Source organism: Alligator sinensis, unplaced genomic scaffold (assembly GCF_000455745.1).
Source record: "Alligator sinensis unplaced genomic scaffold, ASM45574v1 scaffold601_1, whole genome shotgun sequence".
NCBI lineage: Eukaryota > Metazoa > Chordata > Crocodylia > Alligatoridae > Alligator > Alligator sinensis.
The window spans coordinates 843,880-855,069 of NW_005841905.1; positions in this window are offsets into that span (position 1 = coordinate 843,880).

Sequence of the window (11,190 nt, forward strand, 5' to 3'; positions counted from 1 at the left end):
GCTGGCTCACATTCAGCTTATTGTCCACTGTAACCCCCAGGTCCTTTTCTGCAGAGCTGCTGCCCAGCCAGTCAGCCCCCAGCCCGTACCGGTGCATGGGATTGTTCTACCCTAAGCGCAGGACTTCGCACTTCTCCGTGTTGAACCTCATGAGATTTCTTTTGGCCCAATGCTCAATTTTGTAGGTCACTGAATTTGAGCCCTACCCTCCAGCATATTTACTATAGCCCCCAGTTTGGTGTCATCTGCAGATTTGCTGAGGGTGCACTCTATGCCATCTTCCAAGTTGTTGATGAAGACATTGAACAAAACCAGCCCCAGGACCAGCCCCTTCCAATCCTGCAATTCTGATTCTATATGCCAGTGGAAAGTGTTTCTGAACTAATCCCACCTCTGATGCACCTCATTCCTCTCTGATTTTACACAGAGTCTCTTGCCAGACATTCAGGTAAAGGTGTGATAGGATCTGATGAGTGATCCACACAGTCGCACCCCTTGCCATGCCACACATGCATAACAGGAGGAGTGATTGTGGGATACAGCATCAGATCCAATCACGCCTTATTGCTGGGCTCTCCCTTCACCAGTGAGTTGCAAGTTCCCATTGTTGGGAGCTCACAGCTGACAGAACTCGCAGCTGCAGGGGTACCCCATGCGCTCCCACAGCTGCGAGCCCCATCAGTTGACAGGACTCAACTACAGGAGCACATGGGGTGCCCCTGCAGCTGCAAGCCCCAATGCCTGTGAGCTCCCAGCCCTGGAAACTTGCAACTTTCCGGTGCTGGGTGAGCCCCATCAGCTGACAGGGCTCCCAGCCAGAGGGGAGCACCTGGCCTTATGTTCAATAAATGGCATGATGGAAACAAGCCACAAAGTTATTACACCTTTTTTGTGGACTAACGTTGTGGCTTATTCCTAGTTTTATCATGCCATTAATTGATTGAACATGGGGCCAGGTCACAACTTCAGGTGTGATTAAGTGCTCAATAATGCCTTAGGTGTAGCATGTAAAGGGCCAAGGAGAAATTTTCTCCCAACTTTAAGTACCAATTGTTTTATATCTCAGAGCAGATGGAATACTACCATGTATCACTTTAGATCCAATCTTTGATGAGAGCAAGGCTAGACCCCCCGATCTTAGCTTGGGTAAGTGCAGATACTATTTACATGTCAAATCCTTTTTTTTTAAAAATGTACTAAGACAATGGGCTGGACACTGTTCTCAGTTACACTGATGCTATCTCTTTGATTCAAATAAGCTTGACAGTTGGGCCAAAGTGTGAGAGTTTGGCTATGGTGTAGGCCTCTACAGGCAACCGGGGGTCAAGAATGTGAGGGCTCAAAGATCTGCTAATCTAAGCCAAGGCCCAGGTCAGAGGGCTGAGGCCATGGGGACCAAGTTCCAGGAGGACTGAGGAGCAAAATCCAAAAGAAGATATCCAAAAGGAGACTTAGATCAGAAACCAGGGGTCAGAGAGCCAGTGCCTAGTTTTAGGGGAGATCTGAAGTCAGGGTCAGGAAGAGCCAAATCAAGTCAGGAGCCAGAAGAGTCAGAGTCCAGTTCCTCATCTCCACAAAAAACGAGGGCACTCTCATTAGTTTCTTAATGTCTTCTTCAGAAAGCAAAGGGTAAAATGTGTGAATCCAGTAAAAAAAAATTGTGCCCAGTGTTTATGTATTATTTCACTTTCACACACATGACAGGGAGCAGCTGTATTTCACTTCTCAACTTTCACTAAGGAGAGAAAAGATCAAATCATCTTGTGTTGGTGTAATGGCTTTGGGTATGATAGCTGTAACCTCTGTGGTGCCATAGTACGCTCTCACTTAATGGCTTTTGTGATTGATTATACATTTGCACCCGCACTTAATCAACTTTAGTGGTTGTTTATTGCTATGTATCTTGCACAGTAATAGAGACTATGGCTTCACCCGACCCTGTGAGTTATTGTTTGCTGATGAAAAATTCAGTCTTTTGAACTATCACTAGATTATTCTAGTTCATCTCCCAGGTTAGTGCAATGAAGAAGTGGAAAACTGGGGAGATCATTAGGGGAAAACAGTGTTATATATTGTTAAAAGGTCAGAACAGCATAGTTATGTTTATTGCTGTGGCAGAAACAGCAAGCCAGTTTGCTATCCGATCTCTGTGCACTTTTATGAGATAGAGAAAAGGAACAAAAATGAGTGAGATACAAACACAGAGACAGATTAAATCAGCAGAAGAAAAATAAATTAATTAAATAACAATTACGGAAATTACAAGTCAGGTCCCCTGCTGGCATAGATCAGCATAGTTCTGCTGGTTTCAGTGGAGTTATGCCAATTTACAGAGATTGAAGGTATGACCACACAGGTCTGTTTGTTCATCTAGGACAGTGTGCCACACCCATCATACCAGTATTTGAGCATCTCCATGGGAATATGAGGAACAATGAGTATGTCTACATTGCCAATTGACGGGCACAGGAGAGGAACCAAAGGTAGCTTTAAACAACCTTGCTCAGGTACCAGGAACGGCCAGAAGCATCTTGCAAGCTAGTTAGATTTCTATGCTGCCCTCCCCAAAAAAGGGTCAGGTTGGTTTACAACAAAAAACAAGATAAATTATAGAAACAGAAAAAATATTCAAATAGCCTGTCATAAACAATCGATTCCCAAACAGCTCCCCAAAACTTAACCCCTTTTGCTTAAAGTCTGTCCCAATAAAAGGGCCTTAAAATGCTTCCTGAAGATATCCACGTTTAGGCTCTGACAGACTGCAAGGGAGAGGGAGTCCCAGAGCGGAGGAGCAATTACCAGGAATGACCTCCATATATTTTTACCAAATGAACTTGGCACCCAGAACTTGGTATTTGTAGGAGGTTGTTCTTGGCTGACCTTAGAGATTACAGTGGGTCATAAAGAAGAAAGCAGTCCCTTGGGTGTGTAGGTTCCAGGTTGCTTAGGGCTTTGCAGGTAAAGACCAGCACCTTACACTGTGCCCAGAAGGGTACTGGAGGCCAGGGCAGAATATGAAGCACTGGAGTAATGTGCTCCTGGTGACCCACCCCCATCAGGAGACTGGCTGAAATTTGTTCTGCGGTGGCTAGACTGCTTCTGGTACTGAGCTAGATTAATAAAAGGAAAGTTACTTGACTTCTGCATGGCCTGGGTCTTTAATAAGATAGATTCACAGAAGTTCAGGGCTGGATGGGCCCTTGTGAGATCATGGCATCCAGCCCCCCTGTTCTGGGCAGGAAAGACTTCTGGGATGACACAACCCCAGCAAGGTATGAGTCCAGTCTCCTTTAGAAGATCGCCAGGGTAGGTGCCTGCACCCCCTACCCCACCCCCCGGGAGTCTATTCCAGAGTCACACAAACCGTGAAGAAGTTTTTCCTTAGATTTTTTGTACTGAACTCCAACTTCTACAAAATTATTTTCAGAAAGGTTTCTTGTTCAATGAGGGCAAAAGGCTCAGTAAGAAGAGGAGATGGGTGAAATGTGATCTGTAGAGAAGGCTCCAGTTTATAAGGTTCTACTGAACAAGACCAAAAATTAAGTCCATTTCAGAAAAGAAATTTGTGACCCTGAATACAACATATTTATATCAGTGTAACTGGTCTTTATACCACTGTAAAAAAGGAGCAGATACATGGCATACAATCTTGCACCAGAATAACTCGCCTAAATCCAGTATAATATTATATGGAGAAAAGTCTAGGGTAAAATTACACCAGTGTCAGTTACGCAGGCATCACGCCTGCAATTTATCCCAGGTTAGTTGCTTGCTCAAGGTAAATAATCTGTTATTTGCTCCCCAACTACTTAGTGGTGAAGTGCTGTTAAGCAACCACTACATGCAGCTTCCTCAGGAGAGCTGGTCATCCTCCCGCTCGGGACCCCATGGTGTATAAAATCTACATAAGTTACACCAAAGTAAACTTGTTGGTATGGATCCAGTCTCTATAGCACTCCTGAGACGTAATTCCAGATCTGAAACTCAACTGAGAGAAAGAGGAAGCATTCAAAGGATGTGATTTTAAATTTTTGTTAAGACAGAAAACAAGTCATGGAAAGTGCCATAAAGAAGGAAGCAGTCCCTTGGGTGTGTAGGTTCCAGGCTGGTTACGACTTTGTAGGTGAAGACCAGAACCTTATATTGTGCCCAGAACGGTACTGGAGGCCAGGGCAGGATTTGAAGCACTGGAGTAATGTGCTCCTGGTGACCCACCCCCAACAGGAGACTGACTGAGCTTTGTTTTTAATTTTTGTTAAGACAGGTAGCAAGTTATGGAAATAATTGCAGAGAAACCATTTTATGCATGATCAACAATAGGTAAACGTTATCCAGGAACTAAACACTCTCTAGGTTGGTTTACTTTTTAGGGTCCCAAACAGAGCCTTCGAATACACATTCCCTGATTTCTCTAGTAATGATCTGCACAATCAGTCACTTTCTGGGACAATTAGCACCAGGAAGAAGATATTTGAAACTGTACAGTCCTTGAATTCTTAAAACTTATGAAAAATGGGTACAATATCCAATCACCTCCAAACATGCAGGGGTGGAAATACTGAAAATGCATTCAGTTGCTTGAAACCACTTCTAACTTAAGTGTGGTGTAGAAAGTCATCCTAGAGCCATGTTATAGGTTACCTTTAAATTGTCATAAAGGCACTTAAAATGAGAACATTGACTCATTAAAGGGTGTTGGCCTATCATAAGTAAACTCTAAAAGTTGTAAAGATAAACCACTCAGAATGAGGTTTATCTTTAAAACATTTTACCCATGCCATTCCAGAGTATTGTTTGCATGGTGAGAGGAGGAAAAACACTTTCATTCCTCCAGCATCCCAGGATGCACAGCTCCCAGCCACTCTACCACTTTCCACTCTCCAAACCTCTAGTGGTCTCCCTGCCCTCCAACATTCCCCCTCCACACCGACAGCAGCCACTCTAAGCAGTTTAATTGCAGAGACCATGCAGCCAATAACAAAGAAAGAGCAAGACTGCCACTCGTAATGACCCCAAGAAAACTTACCCTACACGTAGTCCTATTGAAGTACACAGGGAATAAGGTTCCATTCAACATCACAGAATCTAGCTTTGAGGAAGCAGTGAGGAGTTGGACAATTCTCTGGTTAGGCCCAGATTCAACTGTTCGGTTTCATTTTCCCACAGTAGAAAAGATAGTAAGGAGAAGCTTATAGCTTTGATCTCACTGAAAGCTGTGAGCCAAGAGGACTGTCTGGAAATACCCAACCCTACTTTATGTGCAATAAAAATGATTGAGAGAATTGCAAGTTGATATAAAGTGGAAAAGGAGGAGGGCATAAAGTTTTGTGTTGGCACGAACACTACAAAATGAGCAAAGGGGGACTAATAAAATGCCGGCTGGAAAACAAAACTATATTAGACGCTAACCTGGAGCAATGAAGACTCACAGCTATGAAATAAACTGAAGTACCTTGCCTTTAGAAGGCCTTACCTGTTTATATATTGTTGTAATCTTGTTTGTTATTCTTGTTTGCTATTCTGGTCCATATACTTGTTGTCACCGTTCTTTCTTCACAGTTTAATTTCTTTATTCCATCCTGGTTTTTAAGAAAAAAAACTGTATCAAATCAGGTTTGCAATTTGATATACATCAAGTGTATCACATAAGGCTGGAATTCCCCAAATTAAATAAGAAAATCTGTGTTGGAAACCAATATTATAATAGCTTTTTCACATGCAAGGTATGATAAATGCTTAGCACGATCTGTGCCAAAAACATTCAGATGATCAGAGGGGGCTTGTGAAGTCATACCTCATTAGCCTGAGAGTAAAAGTATGATGTAAAATGGCTTTAATCCATTTTTCTCAGTTCAGGCATTCAGATGGAGCCCCCCACCCCAGATTCTGGTACCTCCCACCACCATTTCTCTGCCTCATCCAGTCCTCAGTTATATGGCCAGAGCAAACACTCATTGCCCCCTCACCTCCTGGGGATCTGGCACTGCCACAAACAGCCTCTCCAAGCTCTCTTTGATAAGTCGATTCTGCCTAAAGTGTTAGGGCCAGACTGTGGTTTTGAAGCAGGAGGAGGTACTGATGCAGACTCCCTGACCCAAAGAGTGCTCCTGGCAAAGTTGTGTCTAAGAGAGCACGTCAATGCAGCATACAGTACAGCAACTGAAGTGAAACAGAGCTCTAGGTGACTACAGCCTTTCCTCAGAGAAACACCATTTGACATTTTCATTCTCCATACATGGAAACAGCTTCACAGTTTCTTTGTTTAGGTAAGTACCCTCACCCCAAAGGCAGCTTTGCTCCACATTGTTTGCTGATATGCGATTCAGTATTGCTGCAATACACTGACTATCAGTTTTTAAAATTCTGCTAACACACATTTGATAAAGTTTTGGGGATTGTTAGTACTAAACTATTGCAACCATCTCATAATCACTTCCTTTATCTTTTCAATTGGGTTGCAGTTATTTAATTTACCTCCATGGAGTTTAATTTTCATTTTAATTTCCCCAAGGTTCTCTTTTTTCACCGTCTCTGTTTCAGCTTACATGATGAACCTTAATTGAAGTTTTGAGTTGCTAGATGCTGTGCTGTGTGGATACTGGTCTATATCACCACTGGCTTTTTGTTTTATTTTGGGGGGTGGTATTTTTGATTTCTCATTTAAAAGAATATTTCCTTTTTATGGTAGATTATTTGTAGAGAGTAGTTCCTGTTACTTGAACATGTACATTGAAAAGAGACTTCTTCTAAAGATTATAAATCAAAGCCTGTGCACACAACTGCATGCATATCTGTACAAGCAAAGATTGCAATTACACGCACAAGTAGACAGTAAAATAAGAGCGGGTCTTTTCTGCGGTCAAAAATGATTACACACTCACTCGTACCTCCAGCTCACATGAAGAAACTTCACCAAAAAAGCAGGTGAATTATGTTACTGGATGTTTTGTAGCTAGACAGTTGTAGGCTGCAGTCTGGCTCATCAGTCCTGACTTGCATTGACATGGGTAAGGAGAAATTCCAGTGAAATCAGTGTAAAAAGAGATGAGTCAGCAATCTAATACAATGGTGCTCAACCTATCTGGCTCCACAGTCTGGAGTGTGGCACAGGGCTGCTCCACTGTCTAATCCTGTGCATGGGATTGTTCTGCAGACCTGATATAGAGCAGGGTCACGGGTGTGATCTGGCATGCCCCGAGTCTTGCATGCCAGATCTAGATATGAAGTGTGTCCCAGGGGAGCTGGGGTCGCAGGAGGACCCCAGGCTAAAGGAGAGCTTAACTTACCTTCTGCAGAGCCCGAAGAACAGGAGAAGACACGCGTGGCAAAACCGCCATCACAGCTGATCAGCCGCACTTATATTCAGCTGCGGCTGGGCAGGGTGGGCGGGAGACGCTGCCCGGCAGAAATAGGAAGCTGCCCCGAGGATGTGGCAGGGCGGCAGACGAACGGAGGCTTGAGGAGAAAGTCCTCACCCAGAGGGGCCCAGCTGCCACATCAGGCAGCAGGGAAAGTCGGGGGCGGAGCCAGGAGAGGTGCCGACAAGAGAGCCGGCAGGGAAGTCAGCAGTAACGCTGGCGGAGAAGCCGGCAGCAACGTCGACAACAAAGCCGGCAGGAAAGTTGGCAGCGACGTCAGCGGAGAGGCTGGCGGCGAGGCTGACAGCGGAGCTGAAGGAGGCGGCAGGGACGTCGTCCACAGAGGCGGCAGCAAAGCCGGGAGCGATGCCGGCAGAGGTTCCAGCAGCTGCACCTGCAGCAGAGCCGGCAGCAGCACCTGCGGAGGAACCGGATACAGATGCAGAGAGAGCAGCGTTGGGGCAAGCTGGTGCTGAGACCGAGGAGCAAGCCTGCAGGAAATCCTCAGGGAGGAGTTAACAGGGGCGTGCTCAGTGAGGCCCCATCGGGTGTCACCGAAGGGCGGCTGAAGACCCAAGGAGGGACGAAACCAGTGACGGACGGGGCCTACTACAGCCCTAGGATAAAGGCTGGGATTCAATGCCCGAGTAGGGCAAACCACTAGGGTTGAGTAGTTTGGCATAAGGGGGATCCACGGGGCCCATAGGCCAGGGGCATCCTTTGTGGGCTCCTGGCCCTGTAGCCTTAGTACTCCAGCTGTCATGGTGATGGGGAATTGCACGTTAAGTCACAGGGTGGAGGGGTTAGGGCGTCAGGATTTCGGATCGGTGGGACACGGTCTGAGGACTTCGGAGTCCACACATCACGGCACGAAGATACTGGCACATAGTTGGCAGGCCGTGGGAAGAGGTCAGGCAGAGCAGCGAACGCCTAGGGGGCCCAAAGACCGGTGACCCAAGGTGACGAGTGGCCGGGGTGTAGGGGAGGTCGGAGCCCTGTGAGTGCCTGCCGGGAGGCGCGACGACCCTGGAGGATGCCTCGAAGGGGAACCCCTCCACTGAGGTAACATTCAAAGTCGTGGCAGGCGAGTCAAGGGGATCCCCTGACGTCAGCTGGGGTAGTCTTTGGGGTCCACCCGCAAGCCCAGGACAGGCATGATCAGTTGTCTAGGCTAAGGCCGCACGAGAGCGCCTGATCGAACAGAGGCAGGCACAGAGTGATCCCATGCCAGTATAATCTGGTGCACAGGGCTAAGTCATCTAGGCTGTGGGACTCCCATGGATCTTGAAATTTGGTGGCAGGGAAGCAGTAGCAGCATTTAATTGTCATGATTCTGGGCTTTGCTGCAGTAAGTAATGCTTCCACTACTCTCCCACTAAGAAATTTCCAGACCCACGGGGACCTCTGTGGGTCTGCTCTGGCTTGCGTTGAGTAACACTTGTCTAGTACATTTAGGCAGTTAGTAAAAATAAACACTTAGAAGATATTGACTTGCATCCAGACACTGAAAAACCAACAGAAAAGTCTGGGTAAACTGCATTGTCACTGTCGTGGTCACACCAACATGCCAAGCAATTACCACTATAATACATAAATAGTGCTTTCTTAGTTAGCAGACTTATTAACCTCCAAAGGCCAACTTAAGCTCCTACTTTGTTACATTTTTAAGATTGTCATTCATTGTTAGATCAATTTGGGTTTATTGTAGCTCTGAGCTGGAGACTGTTAAATGCCAAAATTTGCATTCACATAATGCTAAGACTCTGTGCAGACCCAACGTAAAGTCAGGAAGTTCAAAGTTTAAGGCTGGTAATTCATCACTAACCCTCACCAACATGAACATGACCCTGTGGCAAGAACTAAGGCTAGTGGGTTGAATTCTCACATACTTCTACGAGTGTGATTGGAACCAGGCCCAAAGTGTTTGCCTTGACCTTCAGAGAGTCGTGAGCTCTTAATGGATGCTGTGAGAAGGTCTGCATTTAGCTCAAGGCTAGACAAACCAGTTTCAGGCTCCCCAAAACAGTTGGTTTCATCCTGTTCCTCCCTGGCCTGCCTTGCCTTGCTTTCACCTGATTCTGAGTCTTGTGTGAACAAGGCAACATATTCAGGGTACTTACGATGGGTGGCTGGAATGGCAGTAACCAGGAGAGGAACTTCTGGGATGCAGGCTAGGACAAGATCTATGTTCAAAAGGCAACTGATGGCGGGTCAGTTAATTAAAAGGATTACAGGACATGGTTGCCTGTGATAGCAGGGAACTAGACTCAGCGATCCAAGTGATCCTGTCCAGCACTATGGTCCTGACAGGCAAGAAGCAGGAAAGCTGGTGAGGATTGAGAAGGTAACTATGTATTCTGAGCTCCTACCCATCACCTTGGAAAGCCAAGGTCTCCTACAAATATCATTATAGCTCTTTAAGAAGAAGCTCTTTGTGCAGAACACAGGTGTCCACCTGCTATGCTCCATGTCAATCTAAGAGCTCTTCTTGGAGTCAGATGGTGCTGAACACACACGGGGTTGTAAACTCCACAAGCCAAGACTGCGCATTCAAAATTAACATGGCTTTAACGCTCTAATTCTGTGAAAATGTGATTCAGCCTAATGATTCATTTCAATCTATTAATACTTTATTGGGTCAAGCTGCAACCCTTGTTTTAAAAACAAGATGACACTGACTGTTGAGACAAATTCTGATCAACCATCTGTGACCAGAATCAATTCATCTTTAAAAATTTCTGTTCCCGAATATACTAGTGAAAACAGAGGCATGTCTAGGGATTGCTATTAAAATATTAACATTTAACTGACCATATTATGAGAAGTAGCAGAGCATTACTTAAGAATAGAGAAAAACACATAGGGCACGTCCACACATGCAAGCATGTGCACTTGCAGCAGCTGAAATAGAAGCAGTGCAAATTTGAGCCAGGGCTTTTTGCTTCAGCGCACATGCTCAGACATGCACTTTGTTGTAGAGCAAATTGTGCCACTTGGGACAAAATACCCTGCCTGGCTCCTCCCAGATCTTCAGAAGCTAGAGCTGCTAGGGCAGCTAGAGCCCGGGGCCAGCACCTGTGCTGTCCCCAGCAGTATAAAAAGCTGCCCTGCCCTGTCCTGGCCCCAGCAGTATAATCCTGGCAAGTAGCTCAGGGCTACTAGCTCTCAGGAGCTTCTGGGGCCCAGCCAATTGGTACCTGGGAACACTACCCCTTGTGCCAGCTGGACTGCTGAAGCGGCCCTGAGAGTTCCCTGTACCCTCTACCCACTGCAGCAGTCTGGCAGTGGGGGCTGCTGCCTGGCTGTGACCGGCTGCGCACCTGCCAGCCCGGAGTGGGGCCGCCCCAGCCAGTAGAGGCATCTGCCCCTCTGGGCCAACTGCCAGTGGACTACAGTTGCAGGGTTGGTCTTTGTGCAGCACTACTGCCATTTGTGCCCCCTGCCCAACCATCTGGGAAGCTATCACCCAGAAGATGTTCTGGGAGTGGTGGCCTGCTTTGAACTGTCAAAGCATGTCCTCGCAGCCCCATTTGTCCAGGACGTCAGCCACAGCCAGATGGGTCCAAGGCACCAGCTCTGAGTAGGCAGGGTCCTGGTACTGGCCTCCCTAGCAGGAATTCTGGTGTTCCCTATTGGAAAACTGAAAAATCCCTGATAAAAAAAATTCCAAAGTCACTCTGTAAAATACCCCCAGATCCATGTTCCTCCACAAGTAAAACAAAAGACCACTATAAAGAGAGAGAGAGAGACAGAGACAGAGACAGCGATCAGTTGGACAATGTTTTATTGCTATATCTACAGTGGTAAAGCAAGTCTCTTATCATAATAATAA